Source organism: Pimephales promelas, chromosome 8 (genome assembly GCF_988280905.1).
Source record: "Pimephales promelas chromosome 8, fPimPro1.hap1.1, whole genome shotgun sequence".
NCBI lineage: Eukaryota > Metazoa > Chordata > Actinopteri > Cypriniformes > Leuciscidae > Pimephales > Pimephales promelas.
This window is the reverse complement of record NC_142776.1, coordinates 39,266,392-39,281,391: the sequence shown is the minus strand read 5'-3', so window position 1 is coordinate 39,281,391 and position 15,000 is coordinate 39,266,392. Positions and strand designations below refer to the sequence as shown.

At 40.8% G+C, this 15,000-nt stretch overlaps 1 protein-coding gene across 3 annotated transcripts in view; it reads left to right on the top strand.

The window, feature by feature from the left end:
• The window catches only part of ppp1r16b (protein phosphatase 1, regulatory subunit 16B), a 44,850-nt gene that overhangs the window by 5,631 nt on the left and 24,219 nt on the right, over positions 1-15,000 (top strand). Inside the window, exon 1 of one of the 3 annotated variants that reach the window (XM_039654309.2) lies at positions 5,774-5,907. The exons of 1 other annotated variant lie outside the window; for it this stretch is intronic. The gene's annotated coding sequence lies outside the window, so the exon portion shown is untranslated. Of the gene's footprint in view, positions 1-5,773; positions 5,908-5,992; positions 6,057-15,000 lie in introns of those variants that run through there. One more of the 3 variants, XM_089134560.1, reaches the window with a different exon arrangement.

Below are 15,000 nucleotides of genomic sequence, written 5' to 3'. Positions count from 1 at the left end.
AAATCTTTTTAAATATTATGAAAATGCTTCTACATTTGAATTATTCAACTTTGCATATGTTATGTGTGTGTGTGTGTGTAGCATGTACACAGTAAACAGCAGCGGTCTCAGTATTGAGCCTTGTGGTACACCATCCTGAACTTGTGATCGATTAATCTCTTCATTTACTGCTACTAACTGATTTAAACCATGCTAATGCAATTCCACTAATGCCAACATAATGTTCGAGTCTATTTAAAATGTTGTGGTCAATTGTGTCGAATGCAGCACTGAGATCGAGTAACACTAATAGAGAGATACAACCACGATCGGATGATAGGAGCAGATCATGTGTGACTCTAATGAGAGCTGTCTCAGTACTATGATGCGCTCTAAATCCTTGCAGACATCATTTATTTCAAGAAAGGAACACAGTTGTGAGGAAACTGCTTTTCCCAGTATCTTTGACAGAAAAGGTAGATTCAAGGTCGGCCTGTTATCGACTAATTCTGGAGGATCAAGTTAGTCAAGTTAAATCATAGCCAGCTTAAAGGTTTTTGGTACGCAGCATCCTAGTGACAAATATGAATGAATATTAAGATATTAAGAAGAGGATCTATGACCTCTGGAAGCATCCCCTTTGAGTTTCTTAGTCGGTATGGAGTCTAACATACATGTTGTCGATTTAGATGAATTAACGTGTTTAGACAATTCTTTCTCTCCTATAGCAATAAATTACTCAAATGTTTCCTCAGGGAGACTACAACACTGATGCGAGACTGATGCGGTGCTGTAATAGACGGTTGCATAGTTATAATTTTCTGTGTGATATTATCAATCTTATAAGTGAAGAAGTTCATAAAGTCATTAGGCTACTGCTGTGACAATTATTCACAGCAGTTTTATTTTAATTATTCTACTCTACATATGTTATTATGGGTGTGGGTGTGTGTGTGTGTGTGTGTGCGTGCTTCGCTCCTGCACGTGATCAGATCTTCAGTTCCACACGGACTCGAACTGATGATGCACTTCCGGTTATAACCGCGGTTCACAGTAGAAGCAGGTGAACGGAACGCTAGCAGGGTTATGTAAAGCGCAGTACAAAGGCTTCTCTGTAAACGACGCTATTTTAACAAATCTCTGCTGGATCAGTTCAGCGGGATATAATAAACTCGTGGATTATCCTGAATCAGCAGCTGAGGAGAAATATTACACAATAGTTGATCCATGATAGACTGAGGAGGTTAAAGTTTAAACTGGACCAGTGGAGAAACTTATGAATGAACGTTCTTCCAGTAACATTGATAGAACGTTCGTTCAAAGTTATCTGGTCTTTAATAATGTTTTCAAAACGTTAGCATAAAAACGTTATTTATACATCTTCATTCGTTTTTTTCTGAAATCGTTCAGTTTGATGTTCGACTAACGTTCTTTTAACACGTTCTTTAAATGTAACTTGTTTCAGAACTCCCAGAGAACATTGAAAAGTAACGTTCCCATAGTGTTTGAGGATGATACAATGGAATGTTCCCTTAACCTTCACATAACTAAGGAACCATTTTAAAACATTCAATAAAAAAGTTTGAACAATCAGAAATACGCCTTTTATAATTTAATGGGAAAGGTAGCTAAACATTTTTATACATATTTTTTTGTCTGCTGGGAGAGATTTAATCTGAGGCATAAAAACAGGAACGCTTTTAGAGAGACGAACAGAGATTTTACACTGTTAGTGTTTTGGGGTTTAAATAAAAGATGAAGTTAAAGTGTGTGTGTGTGTGTGTGTGTGAGAGTGAGTGAGAGAGAGAGAGAAAGAGAGAGAATGTGTGTAACACTGTGTGTATAGTTTGATATTCCTGCCTGAAGGTGGCGACCTTGTTCTAAATATCCACATTTTCAAATGTAAAATGCAAATATATTAAGCGCTGCTTTACTTTTTGTGAAGATGATGTTATATGCACAACATTTCAACATTTGTATATAAAAACTAACATAAAAAAAAAAGAAAATTGTCAAAATAATAGGATTAATAATGAAGTGGTGCCTGTACAGACATGAGTTGCCCTGTGGGTGCAGTATCGCGGTGAAGCAGCAGGTGGCGCTGTGGAGGATCATGATCATGGAAGAAGTGGATCTCAGGAGTCTGTGTAAGAACAATCTGTGTTTCTTTCTAGCCTAATGCTCGATGATTCAAGATGATGTAGGATTTTTGATAAATACAAGTGTACCTTTTTTTCCCTCTATAATTGGCAAGGGCGTTATGAGTTGTTGCTAGGGAGTCCTGGATAGTTTTTTGGATGTTGCTAGAGTTCTGGGTTGTTGTTTTTAGGGTGTTGCTAGGGAGTTCAGGGTTGTTACTAGGGCGTTGCTAAGAAGTACTGGGTTGTTGTTAGGGTGCTGCAAGGGAGTTCTAGGTTGTTGCTAGGGACTTGCTAAAGAGTTCTGGGTTGTTGCAAGGGAGTTATGGGTTGTTGTTATTAGGATGTTGCTAGGGAATTGTGGGTTATTGCTAGGTTGTTGCTAAGGAGTTCTGGGTTGTTGGAAAGGAGGTTTGAGTTATTAGGATGTTGCTACTTGCTAGATAGTTCTGGGTTGTTGATTGGGTGCTGCAAGGGAGTTGTAGGTTATTGCTAGGTTGTTGCTAGGGAGTTTTGAGTTGTTGCTAGGGAGTTCTGGGTTGTTTTCAGGATGTTTCTATGGAGTTCTGGGACATTGCTGGGAGTTGCTAAGGAGTTATGGGTTGTTAGGGTGTTTCAAGGGAGTTATGAGTTATTGCTAGGGTGTTGCTAAGGAGTTCTAAGTTGTTGCTAGGCTGTTTTGGGTTGTTGCTAGGGTGTTCATTTCTGTACCTCAGACCATAGAGAACTGGTTCAATTCCCAGGGAATGAAAGAACCGATAAAGCGTATACTTTGAATGCAATGTACTGTAAGTCACTTTGGATAAAAGCGTCTGCCAGATGCTTATAGTGAACGTAAACATGTTCAGAGTGGCCTCTTACTGGTCCCAGTAAACACTGCTAACTGTGCAGACGCGCTCACAGGGTTTAAAGATGCTGTTTGTTGTGCTGATTAGAACATCTAACACGCATTATGAGATTATGGATTAGGCATCTTGAATGAAGACTTCAGTAGGAAGTGTGTGTTGCTCTGGTGTTTTATTCATGAGAGTACCAGCGCTGGAACACTGAACACACCCAAACATGTTCAGAGACGCGTGAAGTCTGACAGACACAAACTGAGAGCATCTCAGAGGAGCCCAGCTGTGAGAGGAGCTCTTACAATCATCTACACACACACACACACACACACACACACACACACACACACACACACACTCACTCACACACACACTCACACACACACACACACACACACACACAGTCCAGTGTTGGTGATCTGACGAGACTGAAGCGCAGGAGGACAGGAGAAGCGATGTGTGTGTTGTCCAGACGGAGACTGAAGAAGCTCTGAGTGCAGTTTATGAACACACTCTTCTGTAACTCAATTACTCTCATCACTGGGGAACACACACATGTGCGGGATCCAGTCCATGCGGATGTATTGTAAGGACATGATTTAAGACACTGAGATGCTGCAGGTCTCGATGTGGGAGTGTGTGAGTGTGTGTGTGTGTGTGTGTGACTCGATGGGCCGCTTGATGAAGTGCACGTCTGGACCCTCACGGGTCGGCTCAGCCTCCAGAACCGATCGATACGCAGCAGCTGATAATGATGATGATGATGATGATGTGTGGAAGGACCAGCGCCTGTTATTTCTTATATTCATACGGTTTCTCAAATCAGAGCCAGTGTGTTCGAATGTTCCATCCCATAAATAACAGTCATTTGTTCATAATGTCTCCCCACCGTCTCTCTCTCTGCAGGAAACCATCTGTGTGTGACACACACACTATACAGCAGGAGAGGATGATGATGCTTATCAAACACACACAGAGACACACTCACAGACACACACACACACACACACACACACATACACACACTCACTCACAGACACACACACACACACACACACACACACATACACACACACACACTCACACACACTCACAGACACACACACACACACACACACACACACACAGACTCACACAGACACACACTCACACACACACACACACACACAAGCACACTCAGACACACACACAATCACAATCTCATACAATCATACACACACACACGTCTGTGACGCTTATACACACTCACAGACACACGTACATACACACACTCACACACGTCTGCGACGTTCACTTAAACACACATACACACACACGTCTGCGACGCTCACTTACACACACACACACACTCAGAGTGCTGACCTAGTTCTTTAGGAAATGCTGCGAGACCAGTAGAATATCAAACGCTGTTTTCCATCTCGCCTTTTTTCACACACACACACACACACACACACACACACACACACACACACACACACACACGAATTGACGGATGCGAAAGCTTTTGCTCGACTACATCAACTCTTCCTCTTCTCAACATACACTGTGTGTTCAGAGGGCGGGGTTATGTAAATGTTTGGGTTGTGATGTCACTAACCCGGGAGGAAGCTCGTGTAGTTCTTCCAGCCGTTTGTTGTAGTCCTTAAAAAGTGTTTTCTGTAATAGAACATCTCTCCCTTTGCTTTGAACTTTGAGCATCGTTCCTTTGCAAATGTTTACGATCAAACAGCAACATTACACACTGACTACAGTTAAAAAAGTGAAATCATAATCAACCACTCATTGAAAAAGTTCAATATTTACTTCCATAGTGTCATCTAAAAATAATAAGTCTTCTCTATAATGCTGTATATTCGAGTGAGAAGCTTCTGAAACGAGAACAAATGTGGGCGGGGCTTGAAATGATTTTGTCCGTGGGGAATGTGGTTTGCTATGGTCTATATGCACGCATAAGTTCCGCATTTGACGTAAGGATGCTCGTCCATTTCCGGTTGTGTAGATTAAAGCGGAGGAAAACCGGAGAAAACGGGATTATGGCAGAGTCTTCAATATTTACTGTCCTCCCGTCTTTGAAACGAAACGTACATACGTTTAGATGTAATTTTATATATAGTTATGTTTATTTAATATAATTTTAAAAAGAAGCATAAACACAACGAGGGGTGTCTGTTTTATCTGTTTTTGTGACTAACGTTTCATTAGTATAACCATGGAGTATAAAATTCAATATAAATTCTCGGTATAGCATTGGACTCTATGATCGGCGGAAGTTATCGAGCATCCTTAATCCTTCACCGGAAATAACGCCGTGCATAGAGCCCATTGGTGGATCTCATGTGAGTGGCAGGTTGCCCCGCCCTCACGCCAGTAAACCCGTCACCAGAAAATTGTCCTTATCACCCACGCAATTATCCTGAATTGATTTCTGTTTTTTGATTTTTGAAGTTTGTTAACTATAATTTGATTTGGTGCTTTAAAACTGAATGTCAGTTTCCATGATAAGAACCTACTTTATTATTAAACTTTTAATGCAGCTTGACAAATCTAACATTCATCCTAAAAAATGTAGTCAGCAAAAGCCCTTAGTGTTTCTAAAAATAAAATAAAAATCCAAGCTATTTCGTCTTTTAAAAACCTCAAACCAGTGAGAGGGCACATGAATAATTAAAAAAAAAATATTATTTATTAACAAACACTGCAATACTCCATAAGAATGGTCAGTTTTGATTTAATGGTGACTTTAAGAATAACATCAGCAGACAGACAGACAGAAATGTCAAGAAGATGAGAGTAATTTCCTGTAGGATGTGAGTGAATTGAGCCGCTGTTTTTGGCCCCGCCCGGAAGGAGTGACTTCAGTCTGAAGCTCGAGCTCCTTCACTTCACGCGCTACACATCAGCGCACTTTCCCGCGATATATACATTTGGAATATAACGGCTTTCGGCGCGCGGTAAGTAGGCATACACGTCACCATAGATTCTGCCGCTAGAACTTATTTCCGCGGGAATCTCTGCAGGAACTGTTGGAGAGAAAACAGCCCGAGCTCGACGCCTCCTCATCGGCGGGTATCGGAGTCAGACACGGGAGGGAGGAATGGAGGTCGTTCTAGTCTCGTTCCTCAGCAACTTTGTGAACGCTTGTGTTCGTTAAAAACAGCTCGTTTTGCTCGTGTACTTTCTTACTGCGGCATTCGCGCGTAATGCGGCTTTAGCGGTGTTTCTGTTCGACTGTGTTTGGTTTGAGTTGTTGGTCAAGTTGGCTCTCAGTCAGGGGGATGTTAATGTGTGTCTGTATGAGGATGAGCAATGATCTGTGATAATAATCAATAAATCAATATTTGTATAGATCTCAGAGCGCGCGCTGACAAATGTGGGACCGTTATTTCCATCATCGATTCTGAAGCGACGCTCGTCGCTGTTTTCTGTTGTAACGTCGAACTGTGCTAAAATTATCGTTTTGTTTGTCTTTTGTGAAAAGAATATTGTTAATCATGTGTTTGATGATATGGTATGGGATGTTCGCTACTTCATCAGTAAAGTTAAATGTCAATCAAGACATGACATCCTGTGTTTAGTTTCCACATAAGACATCTGTGGAATGTAAACAGAGTTAAAAAGTAGAGTCTCTGTGGTGTAAGGGTGGTAATACCATGGTATTTTTTTAAACGAATGTTTAATATTACATTTAGACTTCAAATGGTTCGAGTACGACCAAAGTAAATGACCCCAAAACCGTGTTTTTTCCATAGTAACGTTACATTTTTCTCAGTGAAAGAGACTCTTTATGTCCAGTCCTTCACCTCAGTTAAAGTCATTCATGATTCATTATTTCCCTGAAAATATAATCTGAAGTGATTTTGACATCCAAACAAATGAAGGATTTAGGATTTTCATCAGGAATCACTACTAAATTTGATTTATTATCACATTAAAACACATCGAATTAAACTTGAAGTGAACATGACATTTGTAAGACTAAAATAATAATCATGTAAACTACAATTTTAAGGAGAAAATATTCAGCAATGGTGTTGACTTATGAATTTGCACATGGTTTGTCTTGAAGCATATTAAAAACTAAAATAATAATCTTGGTTGAAAAAAAATGACAGTGCAGACAGAAGAAAGTGGTTTATCAGCGTTTACATCAGCTGCAGTTTCCTTTAGCTCGTAATAAACGCGCACAGATAACGGCTCCTGGTTTTTTAATAGGTTGCTCTGTATTGTTTGACTTCTTTATTATAGAGTGCCTGTAGAGACGGATAACCTCGCTCAAGAACGTTCCTCTACTGAAGCCTGGTGTTAAATTGAGATGTTAGATTAAACAGCCTGTTGAAGACGCTGTCCTTTAAACAGCAAGACTTCAGTGGCATTTGAGCTTCTCTTTTGATCAGGTGCTTTTGTGAGAGTTTTTGTAACCTTTAAATGCTTTATGAAGTGTTCAGGTACGTGTGTGTGTGATTAGAGGCAGATCTACACCCTTCAGAGTGTGTTTCTGCCAGTCTGATTCGTCTACCTGCAGCGCCGTCTCGTATGCACACACACACACACTGGCAGCTGTCAGACGAACACATTTTATCTTCTCTGCTGCAGACGTCGCCCCCATTTTAGAGTAGGCATGAAAAGTAAATTCGTCCTGTCTGCTTTCCAAATGCATTAATCCTATTGGGAACGATTGGCGCTGCACCATTCCAGATAAATCGAGAATAACGTTTTTATATTGTTGTTTCAAATCAAGATCATGATTTTATGGAAGCTTGTGTTTCCGCCACAGAATAAAAATAAAAAAGGTAATTGCGACATTTTATCTCACAATTAAGAGTTTATATCTCAAAATTGCGTGATATAAAGTCGCAATTGCGAGTTATAAAGTCAGAATTGCGCGATTTGAGAGTAAAGCCTAAACTCACAATTTCGAGGGGAAAAAAGTCTGAATTGCAAGTTTATATCTTGCAATTTTGAGAAATAGAATTTTCGGAATCGAGAGATGTAAACTCGCAATTATCAAATAGAAAGTCGCAAAAAACAACAACAACAAAAAAAAAAAACGGTTTGAATGAATGATTCAATGACTTATAAATACATTACTGGATGAATTGACATTTTGAACAAATCTCTTGAATAAATGAATGATTCAACGTCCCCTTTTAAACATACTGTCGAAAAATACCTGTAATTTGGTTCTGGCAATTTACGTGGCGTTTAAAGATCATTTCCAATGACTGACATGTGACATCACAGAATTGAACGATATTTTGCTGCTGGTGTGTCTGTGATTGGTCTCTTACCGCTAGCCGTTGATTCTGTGAACAGGATATTTGTGTATTTACCTGTAAAGTAATCCCGGTTATTTACTGTAATTTACCCGGATTGCTGTGTGAAAGGCGCTAATGACCAATACATTTTTAACAGTCACTTGTCGCCACCTACTGGTGTAACAAATCCCCTAATCATAACCCCTCCCCCACAACTAATCCTAAACCTACCAATACTCATGGGTAATATTAATATTGGTCTTGTTGTGAGCACGTCTTTAGTTAGTTTCTCCCTCGTTAGCTTGAAGTGGTCCGTGATGATCGCTCTGATGTTGTTGATGTTGTTAGCATGCATATACGTGTCAGTGTTTTGATTTGAGTTTGTGCTGATGAATAATTCCAGCGGCAGAAATGAGATTGTTACTCATGTAATATTAACAGCAGGATGGCTGGGTAAAGCAGACGCTGTCTTTACGAATTAATATGCTCCACACACACACACACACACACACACACACACAGTGATTGACATCAAAAGCTGTTTTCTAAACCGATTCTCACAAACACCTGCGGCTGTGTAATCTGCGTTTGCCTGCAGTCGCTGAGTTTTACACTAACCCGGGTTTGTGCTGCTTTAATCTGAGGACAGCCCTGTTTACACCGCAGTTTACAGATTAACGTGGGGGGATCGGATTATACTGTGTGTGTGTGTGTGTGTGTGTAGAGTTGTTTTGCAATGCGACACATTTCAGTGATCGTGAAGTCAGCGTCCAAAAAAGATGATTTAATTTTAATAAACGGAGAAATAACAGATGCAAACCTCATCAGGTATGAAGTCGATAGACTGACTGTGTAACGTATGTCACTCTTGTGTTACACAACAGCTAAATAGTTGCATTGAACTACTCTAGTTTTCTGAGCCACGACTCTTAATTATTGTCTTTTCTCGGCAGGCTTTGCTCACTTCAGCACAGGGGCTTTTCTATTTTATGTGTCAAGGCTTGTCACCCTCTAATAAACAACCCAAGGCCTGGGTAAATATAGGACAGAACACATGTGGGGTTAATTTTACACAGCAAATTTGGTTGTTTACTTAACCCAGCACACTGGGTTGATTCATTTTTACTATAGCACTAGCTTTTATTCTCTTCCAATTTTTACTTCAAACATGAATTAATGTTTATGGATTAAACACGTTTCCACCGTAATGGTAGCTTTGCATAAAATGAAATGATTACAGAAACAAAATTAATTTATAGATTAAAAAAAATTTACAATTTGATCGAGCGGCGTCACTCCTCTCTCTCCTGAAGAGGTTGTAAAAAGCCTGCGATCAATAACTCAACCCCTGGGGTGTTACGTCTGACCCAGGATCTGGGTAACACAAACTATCCAAAACATTGGGTTGTTACGTCTGACCCAGGATAGGGGTTACACAAAAAACTGCCCAAACACTGGGTTGTTGTGTCTGATTCAGGATCTGGGTAACACAAACTACCCAAACAAACACTGGGTTGTTAAGTGAGTCTAACCCAGAATCTGTGTTTCACAAAAATTGCACAAACACTACACTCTAAAAAATGCTGGGTTATTTTAACCCAACTTTGGGTCAAATATGGACTAACCCAGCCGTTGGGTTAATTTTTTACATTTTTAACCCAACATTTAGGGTTTGTCCATATTTGACCCAAAATTGGGTTAAAACAACCCAGCATTTTTTAGAGTGTAGATTGTTACATCTGACCCAGGATCTGGGTAACCCCAAAAACTACCCAACTCTGAAAAAATAACCCCAAAAAATTGACCCAAAAGTAGTGGTGCACGATATATCGGCCGCCGATATAATATCGGCCGATTTGGTCAATTTTTTACACATCGGTATCGTTCCGATGTCAAAATAGGGCCGATGTGAACAGGCCGATGATCATCTGTGTTTTTGACGTGTGGGGGCGGGGATGTTTGTTTTTGCACGCGCATTAAAAGCGCAAGTGCGTTTAAACATCAAGCCACGAAGACTAGAATTGGTGAGCTGTTTTCTGCCAGCCTTCCTAATGCGTATTTTTGTCCCGCCAAAGCCATATTTGACCGGTAAGTGATGTAGATGAGTGACTGCTGCGCTTGTTTAACTGAGGGAACAGGAGAGAGTGAAAGCACCGGTCACGCGCGCCGCCTTCAAAATGTCTTGCGCTTGTTTAACTGAGGGAACAAGAAAGAGTGAAAGCACCGGTCACGCGCGCCGTCTTCAAAATGTCTTGCTCTCTCTCTCTCCCTCCCTCCCGCATGTTTATGAATTGAGTTGACTGAATATCTTTGAGAATACACGATGGTAAAAGGTCGGAAGACCGAAGTTTTTTTCTTCTTAACTACTGGTCCTGAATTGTGAAACCACACTTTCAATAAACCAAAAAAATCTATCTGTTGATGAAATGTTTTCTGTATGGACTGTCGAGACCATAGACTGTAAAAATAGGTAGAGACAAATCTCGTGCGATGTTCTAAACTGCCTGGATATCACACAACGTGTGCCGTGGTTCCGTTAATGACACGTCCGATTCGCGAACTAATGACTCCTTTGAACCGATTCACTTTAATGAATGGTTAAAACAACTGATCTGTCCAACACTGAGCTCAAGAGACATAAATCGGAAACACTTTACAATAAGGTTCCATTTATCAAAGTGCACATTAAATGTACACTTTAATAAATGGAACCTTATTGTAAAGTGTAAGGTTAATAGATTAATAGAATGTTAACACATTTTGTTAACATTCTATTAATATTAGTTTCTATGCAGATTTACTCCATGACAAAACTACCCCAGTCATTCTAGAATGATTCATTCTTTCCAAATAGAGCAATTCAAGTAATCTGTTGAAATTGTTTTTATATCACAATATATATCGCAGAAAAATAAAATATCACAATGTCATTTTTTACCAATATCGTGCAGCCCTAATCCTCGCTATGTGTTTTCTATACAGGGATATCGACATCGGTAAATATCGGTATCGGCCATAACAGCAATGTTAATATCGGTTATCGGTATCGGCCACAAATTTTCACATCGGTGCATCACTACCCAAAAGGCTCAACCCAAGATTTTTGAGTGCAGAATGCTGTTAATTGTGATCTTTTGTTGCGTATGGTTCAGTTTGACATGAAGATGGTTGATGCTGTTCGTGTGCGGTCGACTGTCACTCTTACCCCATTAGACTGTGTGTGAATGTGTTTGTTTGTGTGTTTACTTTCGTTTCTGCCCCATGTGCCCTTAATAATGAGGCCATCAGCCAATCGGATACAGCGTTACACCCTGCACAGGAAATGACCTCACAGGCCGGGCCAGTAACTGTGTGTGAGGAAGCTGCTGGTGCCGAAGGGACATTGTAGAAGACTTTCCTTGCATTGTTGTTGTGTGAACATGAGCCAACACACACACAACCACTCCAGAGATTACATGCATGTCCCAGTTTGCTTGCTGTAGCTCAAATGCATTACATGAAACAATCACCGTTGATTTGATGTTTAGTTTTTGATGCATTCTGCTGGAGTTGATGTATTTAGATAGAGTCTTGCCATAAACGTGTGTGTCAGCTCAAGATAAGCAGTTCCTCATTATTATCCCTGCACCATCATATTAGAGTGTAAGCCTGTGTGTTGTAGAGTTATGCAAGTCTGATAAGGAACATGCGAGTCAGATTTAATGAGGTTGAAGGTTCATCATTTTCTTTCATGAAACAGGTTTTGCTTTATACCGTAAATCCTCCACAGTTAAATCCTCAGTCTCACACTGAGACTCACACTGAGACTGAAACTCACACTGACACTGAGACTGAGACTCACACTGACACTGAGACTGAAACTGAGACTGAAACTGAGACTGACATTCACACTGAGACTGAAACTCAAACTGAGACTGACACTGAGACTGACACTCACACTGAGACTGAAACTGAAACTGAGACTGAAACTGAGACTGACACTCACACTGAGACTGAGACTCACACTGAGACTGAGACTGACACTCACACTGAGACTGACACTGAGACTGACACTCACACTCACACTGAGACTGAGACTCACACTGAGACTGAGACTCACACTGAGACTGAGACTGACACTCACACTGAGACTGACACTGAGACTGACACTGAGACTGAGACTCGCACTCACACTGAGACTGAGACTGAGACTCACACTGAGACTGAGACTGACACTGACACTGAGACTGAGACTGAGACTGACACTCACACTCACACTGACACTCACACTCACACTGAGACTGAGACTCGCACTGAGACTGACACTGAGACTGACACTGAGACTGACACTGAGACTGACACTGAGACTGAGACTGACACTCACACTGACACTCACACTGAGACTGAGACTCGCACTGAGACTGAGACTGACACTGAGACTGAGACTGAGACTCGCACTCACACTGAGACTGAGACTCACACTGAGACTGAGACTGAGACTGACACTGAGACTGAAACCTCTGGTCCTCTTCATCTGCTCCTCTTCCTCTGCTCCTCTTCCTCTGCTCCTCTTCCTCTGCTCCTCTTCCTCTGCTCCTCTTCCTCTTCTCCTCTTCCTCTGCTCCTCTTCCTCTGCTCCTCTTCCTCTTCTCCTCTTCCTCTGCTCCTCTTCCTCTTCTCCTCTTCATCTGCTCTTCTTCATCTGCTCCTCTTCATCTGCTCCTCTTCCTCTGCTCCTCTTCCTCTGCTCCTCTTCCTCTTCTCCTCTTCCTCTGCTCCTCTTCCTCTTCTCCTCTTCATCTGCTCTTCTTCATCTGCTCCTCTTCCTCTGCTTTTCTTCCTCTTCTCCTCTTCCTCTTCTCCTCTTCATCTGCTCTTCTTCATCTGCTCCTCTTCCTCTACTCCTCTTCCTCTTCTCCTCTTCATCTGCTCTTCTTCATCTGCTCCTCTTCATCTGCTCCTCTTCCTCTACTCCTCTTCCTCTACTCCTCTTCCTCTTCTCCTCTTCATCTGCTCTTCTTCATCTGCTCCTCTTCCTCTTCTCCTCTGTTCTTCTTCAGACTCGGATCTGAATGTTTATTTGCTCCACAGGTTCAACGGGTTCAGGGTCAGATATTCTGAGTGCTTCGTTCTCGCAGACTTTACTTGTACCTTCCTGTACCAGGCAGAGAGAGAGAGAGAGAGAGAGAGTATGTGTGTGTGTGAGAGAGTATGTGGGGGTGAGTGTGAGAGAGAGAGTGTGTGTGTGTGTGTGTGTGTGTGTGTGTGTGTGTGTGAGAGAGAGAGAGTATATGTGTGGGGGTGAGTGTGTGAGAGAGATAGTGTGTGTGTATGTTTGAGCGTGTGTGTGAGTTAGTGTTTGTAAGTGTGTGTGTGTGTGTGTGTGTGTGTGTGTCAGTGAGCAGCTGCCAGAGTAGTGTGTACAGTAGTAGTTATGATGTCCAGAAGTGTGTATGTGTGTTCGTTATTCAGAGATGATGATGTCGTCTGCATCCTTATGTTCATCCGTCCACTTCAGTCCCGACGCCGGTCTGCTCGTCCAGTCAGTGCGAGACGTTAATGAAAGCTCAGTCATTACGCTAACATCAGGAATATCTCCCAGCATGCTTCGCTTCAGCACAGACGAGAGAACGACTGTCTTTAATTAGCTGTAAATCTACAGAGGATCGCCCGCGTGTCTTCAGTTTACTCTGACATTTAGAAGAGCAGTGGAGGAGGTACAGCCGCTGCGGGGAGCACGGCATTCTGGGAGACTTACGAGTGACATCATCAGCAGTGCGTGAGTTATGACTGATGACAGGAAACATGGATTGACCAGCAAAAATATGAAAAATATTTCAGAAAAATCTAAAATATGTCTAGACAATTAAATTCATAAAACAGTTTGATCATTTATTAATATTCAGATAATATCCATGTGTACAGAAATTCTATGTATTTTTCTGAATTACATTTATTTTCAATGATTTAATACAAATTTATTATCAAAAATAGTGATAATCAAATGAATGCATAATGTTTTCGTTACAGAAATAAATAATAAATTTAGTCACATTTTCATTTTTTCTTATAAACAAAGTGCTGCACGACATATTTAAGAGAATTAAACGTTTAAATTAAAACATTGACAAACATTTTAAACTATTAATTTATTATTATTATAACATGCAAACTGAGTATATTCATGTTTTAATATTCACAGACACTCATCCATATCATGGTTTGATATAAAGTGCCATAAATAATAATAACTTAATTATAATCGTACAACTTGAATTGGTTGCGAATAAAAATAGCAGTTCACAACACGACTATAATGACAACGACAGGAACGATATCGTTCGAATCACTTTCAGAGCAATTTTATTTTTTAGTTGATGAAGGATAAAAACATTACCAGCCAATCAGAATCAGTCCTGCTCTAATGAGCTCGAGGATTTAAAGGGACGGCTTTAATGACGACAAAACAGCAATTTAATTCCATTTTTATGACTGGACATTGCGCTTTACACAATCATAATTCATGTTTGAGGATTATGTTTGCATGGAATTGAATGTTATATTTCTGTGCTGGGATTTACCTTCACACACACTCAGATCCGTCCCGTGTTTTGCGTCGGACCGCAGGAACAATCGTCTGTCTGTGGATGGTTTGGCCTGCTCACATCTTTCAGAAGTAAATGCACAATCTTTCTCCTAAATGAGCAGCTTCAGTGTGTGTGTGTGTGTGTGTGTGAGGAGCAGCTGCGGTCACAACGGCCTGAAATAGACAAAACAAACACACACGCCTTTCCCGTTTTCCACTGGACT